The sequence below is a fragment of the Bison bison genome, unplaced genomic scaffold (assembly GCF_000754665.1).
Source record: "Bison bison bison isolate TAMUID 2011002044 unplaced genomic scaffold, Bison_UMD1.0 scf7180017864349, whole genome shotgun sequence".
Taxonomy (NCBI): domain Eukaryota; kingdom Metazoa; phylum Chordata; class Mammalia; order Artiodactyla; family Bovidae; genus Bison; species Bison bison.
This window is the reverse complement of record NW_011494921.1, coordinates 2,274,851-2,288,205: the sequence shown is the minus strand read 5'-3', so window position 1 is coordinate 2,288,205 and position 13,355 is coordinate 2,274,851.

The following is a 13,355-nucleotide window of genomic DNA, read 5'->3' as shown; positions in this document are numbered from 1 at the left end:
GCTTTGGCATAGTCAATAAAGCAGAAATAGATGTTTTTCTGGAACTCTCTTGCTTTTTCTATGATCCAGCGGATGTTGGCAATTTGATCTCTGGTTCCTCTGCCTTTTCTAAAACCAGCTTGAACATCAGGAAGTTCACGGTTCACATATTGCTGAAGCCTGGCTTGGAGAATTTTGAGCATTACTTTACTAGCGTGTGAGATGAGTGCAATTGTGCGGTAGTTTGAGCATTCTTTGGCATTGCCTTTCTTTGGGATTGGAATGAAAACTGACCTTTTCCAGTCCTGTGGCCACTGCTGAGTTTCCCAATTTGCTGGCATATTGAGTGCAGCACTTTCACAGCATCATCTTTCAGGATTTGAAATAGCTCAACTGGGGTTATAAAAATTAAAGCAGTGTATTATTTGAATAAGAAACAGAATAGGGAAATTGAAACAGATTTGACTGTTTAGCATCTTAAGTTGGTACTTAAAGGAGCAGCAAAAGATGGAATAAAATAGAAGTGATTTGGAGACAATAGGATATTTCTGGAAAAAGAAAGTTAGACCTCCTTTCTCATACCATTAAGCCAAAACTAGTATCAAATGGATTAAATATCTACACAGGAAAGCCCTAGAAGAAAACACAGAAAACTATTCCATAAATTTTTAGAAGAGAAGGCCTTTCTTAGTCAAGGCATAAAACCTAGAACTCATCAAATAAAGGACTAAAATTTAAACTAGAATTTTAAATGTTTGTATGGAAAAATAAAATACAAGTAAAATTAAAAGTTAAATGATTGATTTAAAGAGCATATTTACCAGGTGTACAAAAAACAAAAGGTTAAAAGTTTCTATGAATCAACAAAAGAGATATAGTTTAGTAGAAAATACACAAATGTTTCCAAGAGAAAATGATCCACTGAAATGGAAATACAGTACAGTAAACATTGAAAAGTGTTTAATTTGTTTAATTATTAAGGCAGTGAAAATTAAGTTATATGTGACTTTTTGCCTATAACATTAGTAAAATTTTATTATTTATGAAGTTCAAGGGGACTTCCCTGGTGGCTCAGATTGTAAAGAGTCTGCCTGCAATGCAGGAGACCCAGGTTCAATTCCTGTGTTGGGAAGATCCCCTGGAGAAGGAAATGGAAACGCACTCCAGTATTCTTGCCTGGAGAATCCCGTGGATGGAGGACCATCTCAGGCTACAGTCGATGGGGTCACAAAGAATCAGACACGACTGAACAGCTAACACTTGCATTTTCATAATGTTCAAGCAGGTGTGGAAAAAATGGAATCCACACTGTTTGGGGGGAGGGTATAAACTGATACAACTTTTTGAATGACAATTTGACAATATCCGTTAAAATCTAAAAGGCCACACACACTGTTACTCAGATATTTCTCTTCCAGGAAGCATCTTATGTAAATACCCAACATGTGCACAAGGATGTGTGCCCAGAGTGATTATGGCAGTTTTGTTTATAATATGGAAATAAACAGGAATAACTCAACAGTGATCAACTGGGGAATATGAATGGGGCAGAGACACAGTGATTCAGCTGAAAGGGGGTGTAGAAAGCAAAAATGTAACAGCAATAAACAAAAAGTTAAAATAAGTGTTATAACCATGCAACCACTTTAAAACCTATGGTTCATCTATAATGAAATACTTTCATTAAAAATGATGCTTTCGAATATTTACTTAAATAGGAAAAGGTCCGTGGTTTAGAATGAGGTTACAATGTTCACATGTTTAGTATGACCTATTTTTGCAACATATATCCTCCAAAAAAGACACACAAACACATTAATGATGATGTCTCTGAGTGGAGCAGGAAAGGGTGTTCCAAGGTAGTTTAATTTTTTTTTCCCTTTATTTGTATTTCCCAACTTCTTCAATAATCACAACTGACTTTCATAAGTAGGGAAATAAAATTTTAACAGGAACAAGATGAAGCATTGGGAGAAGAGGAAGAATTCCTGGAATGAAAGCAAAATGCTTTATTTTCTCCTTAAGCTTTTCTTTCTTCTCCTTAAGCCCCAACCACCTACAGTGAAATGCTCTATGCTTATTCAGTACATCTAAATGTAAAATGTTTTAATTTCATCCCCAAAGCATCAATAATACCATCCACACTCACGTCTGTTTACCAGTTACATTAGGGGTTTTAGAATTTGCACTATGGGATCTATGAAGTCTACACTTTGCTGTCAATCAACACCAGGGATGTTGGAAGGCAGTGTGAATGAAATGTGCTAACCCTAGCCTTGGGATACAATCATTCTATAAAACATGTTTATTTTTTTAAGCAAAGAACGAACACTACATTTCAGCTGCTATATATAAAAATATTCACTTTTCAATTTGAAAGTGCAGTGGCAATAGGAAGAGAATATAATGAACTGTAAGAGAAATTTAAAGTTATAAGCTTGTGTGGCCATGCATAAAAACTCTGGAAAACTGAGACCATCCAAGGGCCCCTCTCTGAATGGATCTTTTATTCCAGTGAGTTGGCACAGTGAAAGATGCCCTGCATTGTTCTGACATCACACCAGGGTGAAAACCCACAGTTCTGTTGACACCAATGCAATGCCCTACAATATCCCACAGTTCTGTTGACACCAACGCAATGCCCTACAATATCCCACAGTTCTGTTGACACCAACGCAATGCCCTACAATATATTTTTTATGTCCTCTGTAGGTGTTCTGAAAGGACTCCATTGGTAGAAATGTTTTTTGTTTTTTGTTTTAATTTGCAGGAAAATCCCTGCAATGAATAGAGCACAAAAACATTTCAATTTCCTAGGAAAAACTGGAGTCTACTTAAAAATGTGACAGTAACATTAAGCATACAAATAGAAAGAAATTTCAAAGGAAACATATAAAACACTTTTCCTGTGTCACAGTTCATTATGCAAACTCTCCACATCTTAGCATAATGCAGTATTCTTAAAGAAAGTAGTTTATCAGGAAACTTGTGTATAATAAACCTTAGCAGATCAAGAGAAACTTAATTTTGAAGTAGACATGGTTTTCTCTCTCCCTTAGCTCTTTTGTTCTCATGCTTCCTGGTCTTAATCAAAATTATCTTTGTTTGAATTCTTATAAATGAGGTTTTTGGAGGACTTCATGGCTCCTCTATCAAATTCCAGAAACCAAAATATAAAATATTACCAGATGTAGGTGTGAATGGCCATGTGGATAATATGCGATGAAATTAAACCTGTGGGAAACCAGGCAAGTAAGGAACAGATGCAAAGTCTGTGCTCCAGAGGTCTTGGATCCTAAGTACTCAAGTGTAAGAAGAGCTCAGAATCTTGTTATATGCAACTTGACTCAGAAGCTGAAGAAGCACAAAAGAAACCACTCACCAAAATCAGTTATCTCAGCCGTGCCCGTGGATTCATTTCCTTGACCCTCACATTGTACAAAACAATAGTCCCAAAAAAAAGGACAGGAATTAAGGTACATCATTGGGGTGTGAGTTTAATTAGAAGTTAATATAGAAAGATATAGATAGATATTAAATGAAAATAGTATAATATATTGTGCTTACATTGATATGGGCTCTACTGTATATGTGTCAAAATGAAATGATTTAAGACTCTATCATACATTCTGTATCTGCTCTCCTATATCAGTATATTCATACAGTACAATATCCACTTAATAGTAATTCTGTCCAAAAACACATAGAACACCCAAGATAAAGGCATTAGTAAAAATGGAAGCAGTCATTAATTAAAACATTCTATTGGAAACAATTTGAGTTTTCATATGCCAGAGGAAGTAAGATTTTTTTTTTAATTTTTTTACATTGTGGGAAAATATAAGTAAGCATAAAATTGATGATTTTAGCCATCTATAACCAAATGTAAGTTCAGCAACATTAAGTACATTTACATCACTGGGCTATCACCACCATTCAGGTCCAGAATTTTTCATCTTCCCAAATTGAAATCCATACTCATTAAACAATAACTACTCATAATAAAAAAAAATTTTAATAGAGGAAGAATATCAATCAATGTAAAACAACATCATTTAAAATGATGTCAAAGTCAGAATGAAGAAAATAGATTTTGATGATAGATGTTTCCCAACTTATAAATGTTAAACCTAATTTATCTTTGGATTCACTCTGTAATTTTGAACTGGTTTCCTTGTTTTTGGTTTCCTCTATTTTTTTCTAAAACAAAAAATGCTATTTATTAACTAGCACTTTATTAACTTCATATTTATTATCTGATTAGCTAGCTATTTCCACTTACCCCTAAGAACCCAGGGAAAAATACTCATCATTGTTTATTCTCTAAGTCCAATGGGCCCTTTTTACTTTTTTATGTGTTAGATCATTTTACAAATAAATTACAGAAGAATAAAGATAAAAATTTTAAACTATTTAAAATTTCATAAGAATTTAAACATAATAAACCTCATTTGAGCAAGTAAATTTGATATACAAGCATCATAAAAGATGAAATAATGCTGTCATACATGCTTGTGAGTCTTGCCACAAAATAGAGGCTTACTCAGGTCTTTCTTGGTTGAATGACAAACTGGCTGCTGCTGCTAACTCGCTTCAGTCGTGTCCAACTCTGTGACCCCAGAGACGCCAGCCACCAGGCTCCCCTGTCCCTGGGATTCTCCAGGCAAGAACACTGGAGGGGGTTGCCATTTCCTTCTCCAGTGCATGAAAGTGAAAAGTGAAAGTGAAGTCGCTCAGTCGTGTCCAACTCTTAGCGACCCCACGGACTGCAGCCCACCAGGCTCCCCCATCCATGGGATTTTCCAAGCAAGAGTACTAGAGTGGGGTGCCATTGCCTTCTCCAGACAAACTGAATAAGAATGCCCTATTTTTGTGTGTGTCCTTAGAAATAAACTGTTCACTCAGTGATTTTTAAATTTAGGGAAATTCATGCTAGATAGCTCCATCTGAAAACTAATAATCTCAAATTTTGTTTATATGAACAATTTATGATCTGCCTCTTCGGATTTATCCTTTGATTCCTCCTATAATTTTGAACCAGTTTCTTCTATTCCTTCCGCTTGCCATTTTGAGCAGAAATGTAAAATTCAGAATTCTCAACCTTTTCAATGAAAACTAAAAGCAGACCACAAGGATGATGTCTTCAGTCTTAATACAATTCTTAAAATATGATACAATACTCTCAGCAACATAAGACAGTTGAAGAATGATTCATTATTATGTCATTTTCAGTTCAGTTCAGTTGCTCAGTCGTGTCCAACTCCTTGCGACCCCATGAATCGCAGCATGCCAGGAGTTGTCCATCACCAACTCCCGGAGTTCACTCAGACTCACGTCCATCGAGTCAGTGATGCCATCCAGCCATCTCATCCTCTGTCATCCCCTTCTCCTCCTGCCCCCAATCCCTCCCAGCATCAGAGTCTTTTCCAATGAGTCAACTCTTCACGTGAGGTGGCCAAAGTACTGGAGTTTCAGCTTTAGCATCATTCTTTCCAAAGAAATCCCAGGACTGATCTCCTTCAGAATGGACTGGTTGGATCTCCTTGCAGTCCAAGGGACTCTCAAGAGTCTTCTCCAACACCACAGTTCAAAAGCATCAATTCTTCCATGCTCAGCTTTCTTCACAGTCTCTCACATCCATACATGACCACAGGAAAAACCATAGCCTTGACTAGACGGACCTTTGTTGGCAAAGTAATGTCTCTGATTTTGAACATGCTATCTGGGTTGGTCATTACTTTCCTTCCAAGGAGTAAGCGTCTTTTAATTTCATGGTTGCAATCACCATCTGCAGTGATTTTGGAGCCCCAAAAAATAAAGTCTGACACTGTTTCCACTGTTTCCCCATCTATTTCCCACGAAGTAATGGGACCAGATGCCATGATCTTCGTTTTCTGAATGTTGAGCTTTAAGCCAACTTTTTCACTCTCCTCTTGCACTTTCATCAAGAGGCTTTTTAGTTCCTTTTCACTTTCTGCCATAAGGGTGGTGTCATCTGCATAACTGAGGTTATTGATATTTCTCCCGGCAATCTTGATTCCAGCTTGTGTTTCTTCCAGCCCAGCATTTCTCATGATGTACTCTGCATATAAGTTAAATAAGCAGGGTGACAATATACAGCCTTGACGTACTCCTTTTCCTATTTGGAACCAGTCTGTTGTTCCATGTCCAGTTCTAACTGTTGCTTCCTAACCTGCATATAGGTTTCTCGAGAGGCAAGTCAGGTGGTCTGGTATTCCCATCTCTGGTATTCCCATGTCATTTTCAGAGGGCTTCAAATTTAAGGGATTCTATTGTTCTCATGCTTTCTTATCATTTCAGTCTTTTTTGGTCTCATTGTTAATAATTGGTGAGTAATGATTAAATAATTCCTAAGATGATAAACTAGTATGATGTTCCAAGATATAAAAAGTAATGATAAGAATAAGATCACTAAGATCTCATATTTTATATTTACAAAATATTTAATGGACCTAATTACAAGATTAAATGAGCTTTTTTCTATTTGATAGATATGGCAAATTTTCTCTTTGTTCTTTGGAAGCTTTTGAAGAAAGAATAAAAGTCATAAAGTACCAGTCCTTATCTTTTCATGCTGTTCATGTGATTCTCAAGGCAAGAATGCAGAAGTGGTTTGCCATTCCCTTCTCCAGTGGGCCACATTTTCTCAGAACTCTCCACCGTGACCCGTCCGTCTTGGGTGGTTCTGCAGGGCATGGCTCATAGTTTCACTGAGTTACACAAGGCGGGGACCCGTGTGATCATTTTGGTTAGATTTCCATGATTGCAGTTTTCGTTCTGGAGGCCATGGGATTGCAGTTTTTGCCTCTTCTGTCTGCCCTCTGACGGAGCTTCCTGAGGGGAGGAGCTGGCTGTGCAGTCCACGGGGCTGCAAAGAGTCAGACACGGCCTAGTGACTGAACAACAAACCGGTCCTTACAAATAGTTAAACTTGTTCAAAAAATAAACTCCAAAACTAAAATTGAATCCAATGGATCCCAATGAAATAAATCTATTATAGAAGTAAACTTTGTATCACTAATAAAATTAGAAAACCAACAATACTTTGTGTATCTGTTAGGATGGTGTTCCTTTATATACCCACTTAAACCAGCAGCCACTTGAATGGATAAATGTCTCATAAAAAAGCAGTCAGGGGTTGGCTGTGGCAGTGCACTGGTCACAGGGATCGGCATCCGTCTTAGTTTTCCGCCTTGCCGTTCTCAGCCTGCGTCATTTGTTCTCAGATGTTTCACGGTCTAATTCAGTCACTGCTGCTCTAGCCATCTCATCCATATAAGCAGCAGAAAGGAAGACCAGAGCTGCGACAGAGAAGGGCGCCCCTCTCGGATGAACCAGCGCTCCTTAAGCACCGTTCCTAGATGCCACACTTGGCATTTCTGCTCGTCTCACTAGCCAGAACCAGGACACACGATCACACCCAGTTGTAAGGAAGGTTAGACTGGATGTATTGCCGCCAATTAACAAAGAGCCTCCTTTAGTAAAGAAGAAGAGAAAATGAATTTAGAGTAGGTAGCCAATATTTTGTGCCACAACTACCAAAAACCAGAAGGTAATTACAACACATACAAGAAAACATAACATTATAGGTAGATATATAAGAGCTTTTCTAAGAGCTTTTCTCAGTTGGTTAAAAAGGGAAAATATCAAATACTAGAAAAATGTTAGCAATTTTCTCCTCGACTTTATTCAAAAGTACTATAAAGGACAATAACAATTTCCCCCAATGATTTCATTTAGTTATTCAATATTATTAATGGCATGTTTATGTAGCACATAAAATCACCTCCTGAATGACCAGTGGTATGCCTCGAGGTCAAGGAATTCTAAATTAGAATTTTGGAATTTATAGCTAAACAGGTACTTAGACATTATCTACCCATAGAATCATAAACTCATAAAATTTAAAATTATTTCAGAAGGAATCTTTCTCATTAAACAGGGTGATTATTTTTAAAAACACCTTAGGAGGCAAGTTATCTAAACTCTGTTTTAACTCTTGGAAGTGTTGAACCATTGGAATGAAGATGGAGTAAGTTATTAGTAACCAATTTCATTTTAAAACCTTTCTAATCCTAGAAAACGCTTCCTTATACAAAATTTAAATATGCATTCTAATACAACTTACCCTATTTCACCTCTGTAACTATACAGAAAAAGAAATTTAATCACTTTTCCACATATAAATCCTCTAAAATTTTATTTATCTTTTATTCATTTATAACTTCTACTTACCCGTTATTTAAAAGATATCTTAAAATATTTTACATAAAAAATAAAATTTATACAAATAAAAAGCCCCTTGACCTTCCCTGAATCCTACAGAGGGAACCACTATGATAAGCTTGTTATCAATTATTCCAGGTCTTTATCTCTTTATGCACACAAGGAAATACACTGTTTTGTGGAGCTTTCCCATAAATTATAATACATACATATTATATACAACATGTTTTTTTCACTTAATAGACCTTGGTGATATTTTGCATTAAAGTTTATGGATCTGTCTCTTTAATTTTAACTGCTGCATGACGCTGTAGCAAGGATACAACCTATGATAAACCCTTAGGATATTTCCAATTTGTGGCAATTAACAAAATAGCTTTGTAACTTTATTTGTATATGTACCTTTGTGCATATGTACTTGTGTACAAAATTTCTCTAAATCACCTACAAATGTGCATTTTTTTAAATGGTGTATTTTAAAATATTCAAGGACTAGATACTATTGGGCTCTCAGGTGGCACTTATGGTAAAGGACTCGCCTGCCCATGCAGGAGATGCAGGAGGCATGGGTTTGATCCCTAGGTTGGGAAGACCCTCTGGAAAAGCAAATGGCCCCACTCCAGTAATTCTTGCCTGAAAAATTCCATGGGCAGAGGAGCCTGGTGGGCCACAGTCCATGGGGTCGCAAAGAGTTGGCCACGACTGAGCGAGTGAGCACAGCACACTAGATGCTATCAGTATTTTTGCCTTTTCCTAATCCAAAACAAATATTTTTAAGTCATTTGCAACATCTCTAAAATCTTTTCTTTCCAAGCCTAGCCTCCAGTTGCTTCAGTCCTACCTTTACAGGTCGTGGTTTTTACACCCTTCACTATCCCAGCTTGCCTCCTGGAGCTGTCTGTTCATCCCTGTAGCTCTCCAAATGTATTTCCAAGAATGGATTATAACGGTACAACTGTACTTTGACCTGACCTGTGTACAAAAAAGGACTGTTACCTATCTTCTTCTAAGCTAGTAGATCTAAGTATTTTGTGAGTCTCTGTTCTCATTAAGAATCTAATAAAAGGTATAAATCCTTTCTCCTAAAAACCAAAATACACATGCATGCACTGTGCATACAATGTCAGAGGCTTCATGAACGGCAGAACCAGATTAAGCCTTTATTAACGCAGCCCCAAATCACACTTGTATTTTACTAGCCCTATCGCATTATTGTTGATTCATAATTGAGTTTTCAATAAGCAATATCTCAAGTCTAATTTACAGTATATAACTACTGGAGGGTTATATCTTTGTCAGCCTGCATTGTTTTTACACTTTTTGAAGCTAAGCAGTATCCTTTTAATAGTTCCTCTTCTCACTTTCAAGCTATTCCATCAGCCCACTAAGCTCTTTGTGAACTGTGTTAGGTCTGCTAACTTACAAATGTGTTCAATCATATCAATGAAAAAAATGTTAAGTAGGAGCACAGTATGCCATACTGCTTCTCTCAGGAGCTTTCATTTTTTTTCCACAAGTATTTTTTAAGTGACCACTGTGGGCCAGACTAACTAAGCTGTGATCTAACACCTACTTGTCTCACCACAAAAGATTCTAGTAAAAATCAATCAAGGTCATGCTGAAATCCAGGTATATTTCATGCATAGTATCCTGCATTCTATCAAATGAGTAACCTGAAAACCAAAACAGTAATTGATCCTAGTTTGCATTGCCCTGATACGTTCATGTATCCTTTCAAAAGATTCCCTGAGCATATGCCAGGTGAGAGGCACCCCCCGGGGCTGGAGCTACAGTGGTGCGGGTGACAAAATGAGGCGTCTCCTGCAGAGCTTTTGTCTGATGAGGGAGAGCGACACTCATGCTGGCTCCAAGTCGTCACACCCCTTGCTGAGTGTTCCAAAACTTTTATTCAATAATCCATTCTAAAAGTATGCCCACTATGGAAAAAAAATAAAAGAAAGAAAGGAAGGGTCAGGAAATTACTTCATCTTTCCAAATTTAATAGCTAACTAGTTTGGCATTATCTGATCAATACTAAGAATGGTGAGTTACCACAATGTCTAAAAAGCACAGGAGAACTTTTTTATAAGTAAATGAAGTGGAAAAGGACAACAGGCGATAGAAGAAGATTACAGCAAATTCAGAGCACGCGGGAGTGTGATACGGTCCACTGACACGAGGATACGCTTCACTTAATCAAATTCATAATATTCTCAGAGCACGCGGGAGCAGTGTGATACGGTCCACTGACACGAGGATACGCTTCACTTAATCAAATTCATGATATTCTCAGAGCACGCGGGAGCAGTGTGATACGGTCCACTGACACGAGGATACGCTTCACTTAATCAAATTCATAATATTCTCAGAGCACGCGGGAGCAGTGTGATACGGTCCACTGACACGAGGATACGCTTCACTTAATCAAATTCATAATATTCTCAGAACATGCAGGAGCAGTGTGATACGGTCCACTGACACGAGGATACGCTTCACTTAATCAAATTCATAATATTCTCTCTTATTATCTTTAAAATTCACTACTATGACCAGGGCATATCCCCTACTTGCAGGTTCCAAAAGGGAAGTCCAGTCAGACTAAGTCTGCATCCCTGGCAATCAGGTTTAAAGACTTCACTGTGTCATCATGCAGCTCATAACTAGGACAATGCTCAGCTCTATTGCCAGATTTGTAGGTCTCTCAAAATACAAACTATCCTAAGTATTGCTTCTTCAGAGGTGCATATGGTAACATGAAATTAACAGTTCCACAGGAAAGAGTGAATTTGGTTTGTTTAGTATCAGCGAATTTTTTTAAACAGTGGTTTTCATCTGAATAGTTATAAATTCCACTTTCAGTAAAGTCCATATCATAAAACGAGCTCACTTTCTAAGCCACTTTTTAAAAATCTATATAATAGCATGCTTACTGTGCTTAATTTCTAAAACAACAAAAGAAGCATATTGATTTGGGATTAATATGGTTTTAAGACCATGCCGTCATGACCTGAATCTGGATGTAACATAAAGAAAAAAAAGATTTATGAAGTGCAATGTTAAATTAACATCAGTAGTTCTAGAGCTCCATGGAACAGAAGAGTGATTTCCTACATAAGCTTCAAGCCATAATTAAACATATTTCATTTCTCTTTCAAGAATATTCTTTTGAGCACATCTGATAATAGCTGCAGGGTAAGCCACTGGCAATTTCCAGCCAAAAAGAAAACTACTGGTTCTTTATGAGCTACTTTATGGCTTTTCAAATTCTCTTTTTATCTCTCTACCTCATTTTCCACTGCCTGATACTATTTGTTAAATTAGAAATTAGTGTTTTACTGGAAAAAATAATGTCACTACAAGTGAAAAAAAATTAAATAGGCAAATTAATGAGACTTTCTCTAATTACTTTCTAGTTACCCAGGCATTTCTGTTGACCTTTGCTCTGTGTCTTTGAGAAAAGCTGCTATTAGAAGAAAACTACATGGTTAGAACTGCAAATTACATTTAAAAAAAAACAAACTATTTCTACATCTCAGAGAAATATTACTACTCAGCATGGGAGCTAGGATTCTGAAAAAGATCATCACACTGTGAGCTTTTGATTACAAGAGACCTAATAGGAATTATGCATAGAATACATTATAATTATGAATAAAAATTCATGTTTGCTAAATGTGATATGTCAATGAATGTAGCAAATGTATAAATGCATGCATATTTATAAACACGTCAAATATATGCATATATTTCTAAATATGTTTTTATAAATAGCCATATTTCATAGATATAACAAGTAACTGTAAAAGGGCCTATAATTCATAAATAAAACTGTCCATGATTCATCTATTTAACACACACTCTGTAAAATACTAGAGGAAATATGCTCCAACTATATTTTGGTTTTGACTGTTCTTTTGCACAGATAGAGACGTGTCTTTCTACTATTTTCATTTGTTTATTGTCCTCAGTTTATAAACATTGACAATCAGCAAAGGAGGAAATATCTTCTATGAATTTAAACATTTGCAACTTTTCTTCCCCTTCTTCTAGGCAAGTTAACTTTCTCTAAAGCAGCTGGAAAGAAGAGAGGAAAGCATTAAGCTGCTGATTTTGTAGCTAAGGATAAGGCTTGTGAATAAGCGGTTGGTTTACCTACGAACTAAAACCACAACTTTATAATTACCATTCAGTTTTATTGCTTCCTGCTCTTCCCTTTTATCCAGCGTCACAATCAGCACCAGTCACTACACATAATGATTGCCCACAGCATCCACCCTAAGCAAAAGTATGAAACTGACATGATGTTTTACTTCAGAAAACATGTGAGTGAGCCGAAGCTTAGTAAGCTAGCGGGTTTTTAAAACTAAATCATGGAGTGTGGAGGGCACACAGTGGCTCTGTCCAGTCAGAGAAGTAGGAACAAGTGGTAGCCTTGAGCAGGTCAAGAATCAGCTGCGGAGTGGGCCACGAAAGATGCAGCCAGCAGACTCAGGACCGCACCGAGGAAGCAGGGTGAGAACTTAGACGACCCTTTGGAAGGGGCTCCAGCCCCCTGGTGCCCCCTTGTCAGCCCTGCCAGGGCAGGGTCCACGAGAACACTCAGTGTTGCGGTGGCACAGCCTGGATCTCCTTCCGTCCTGAGCTGCTCGCGGCGTGTCCGAGGCCTCGTTCCTTGGTGTGGAGCGTTCACTGCTCTGTGAATCACACTCTGACCGTACAATCCCAGTAATCTGTGTGTCAGTGATCTCTGCTCCATCCACCACGGCCGCTGCCCTGTCTCCTCTCTACCCAGACTTCCCTGAAAATGACGTAGCTCGGGATTGAGGGTCTACGAAAGCCCATGCTGAGTCTCTCCTGAATTTGTTTTCTTTTTTTCCTCTAACTTAATAAATCTATGCTGCATTATAACACCTAGCCAGCAAGAGCCACTGTTCCACCGTGATATGTTTCAGCCTCCCCAGCCCCCGCTCCTCCCTACCTCTCTCCCGGTAAAAGTTCCTAAATTCAAGGCTCTGTGAGCTGTTTCTATCAATCTGATGTTCTGTAAAATTCTCTTACTTATTACACGCTGTCTAAATTTCACTTGTAAATGCTAAGCAATAGTTTGTCTACGCTTCACTTTCAACTGC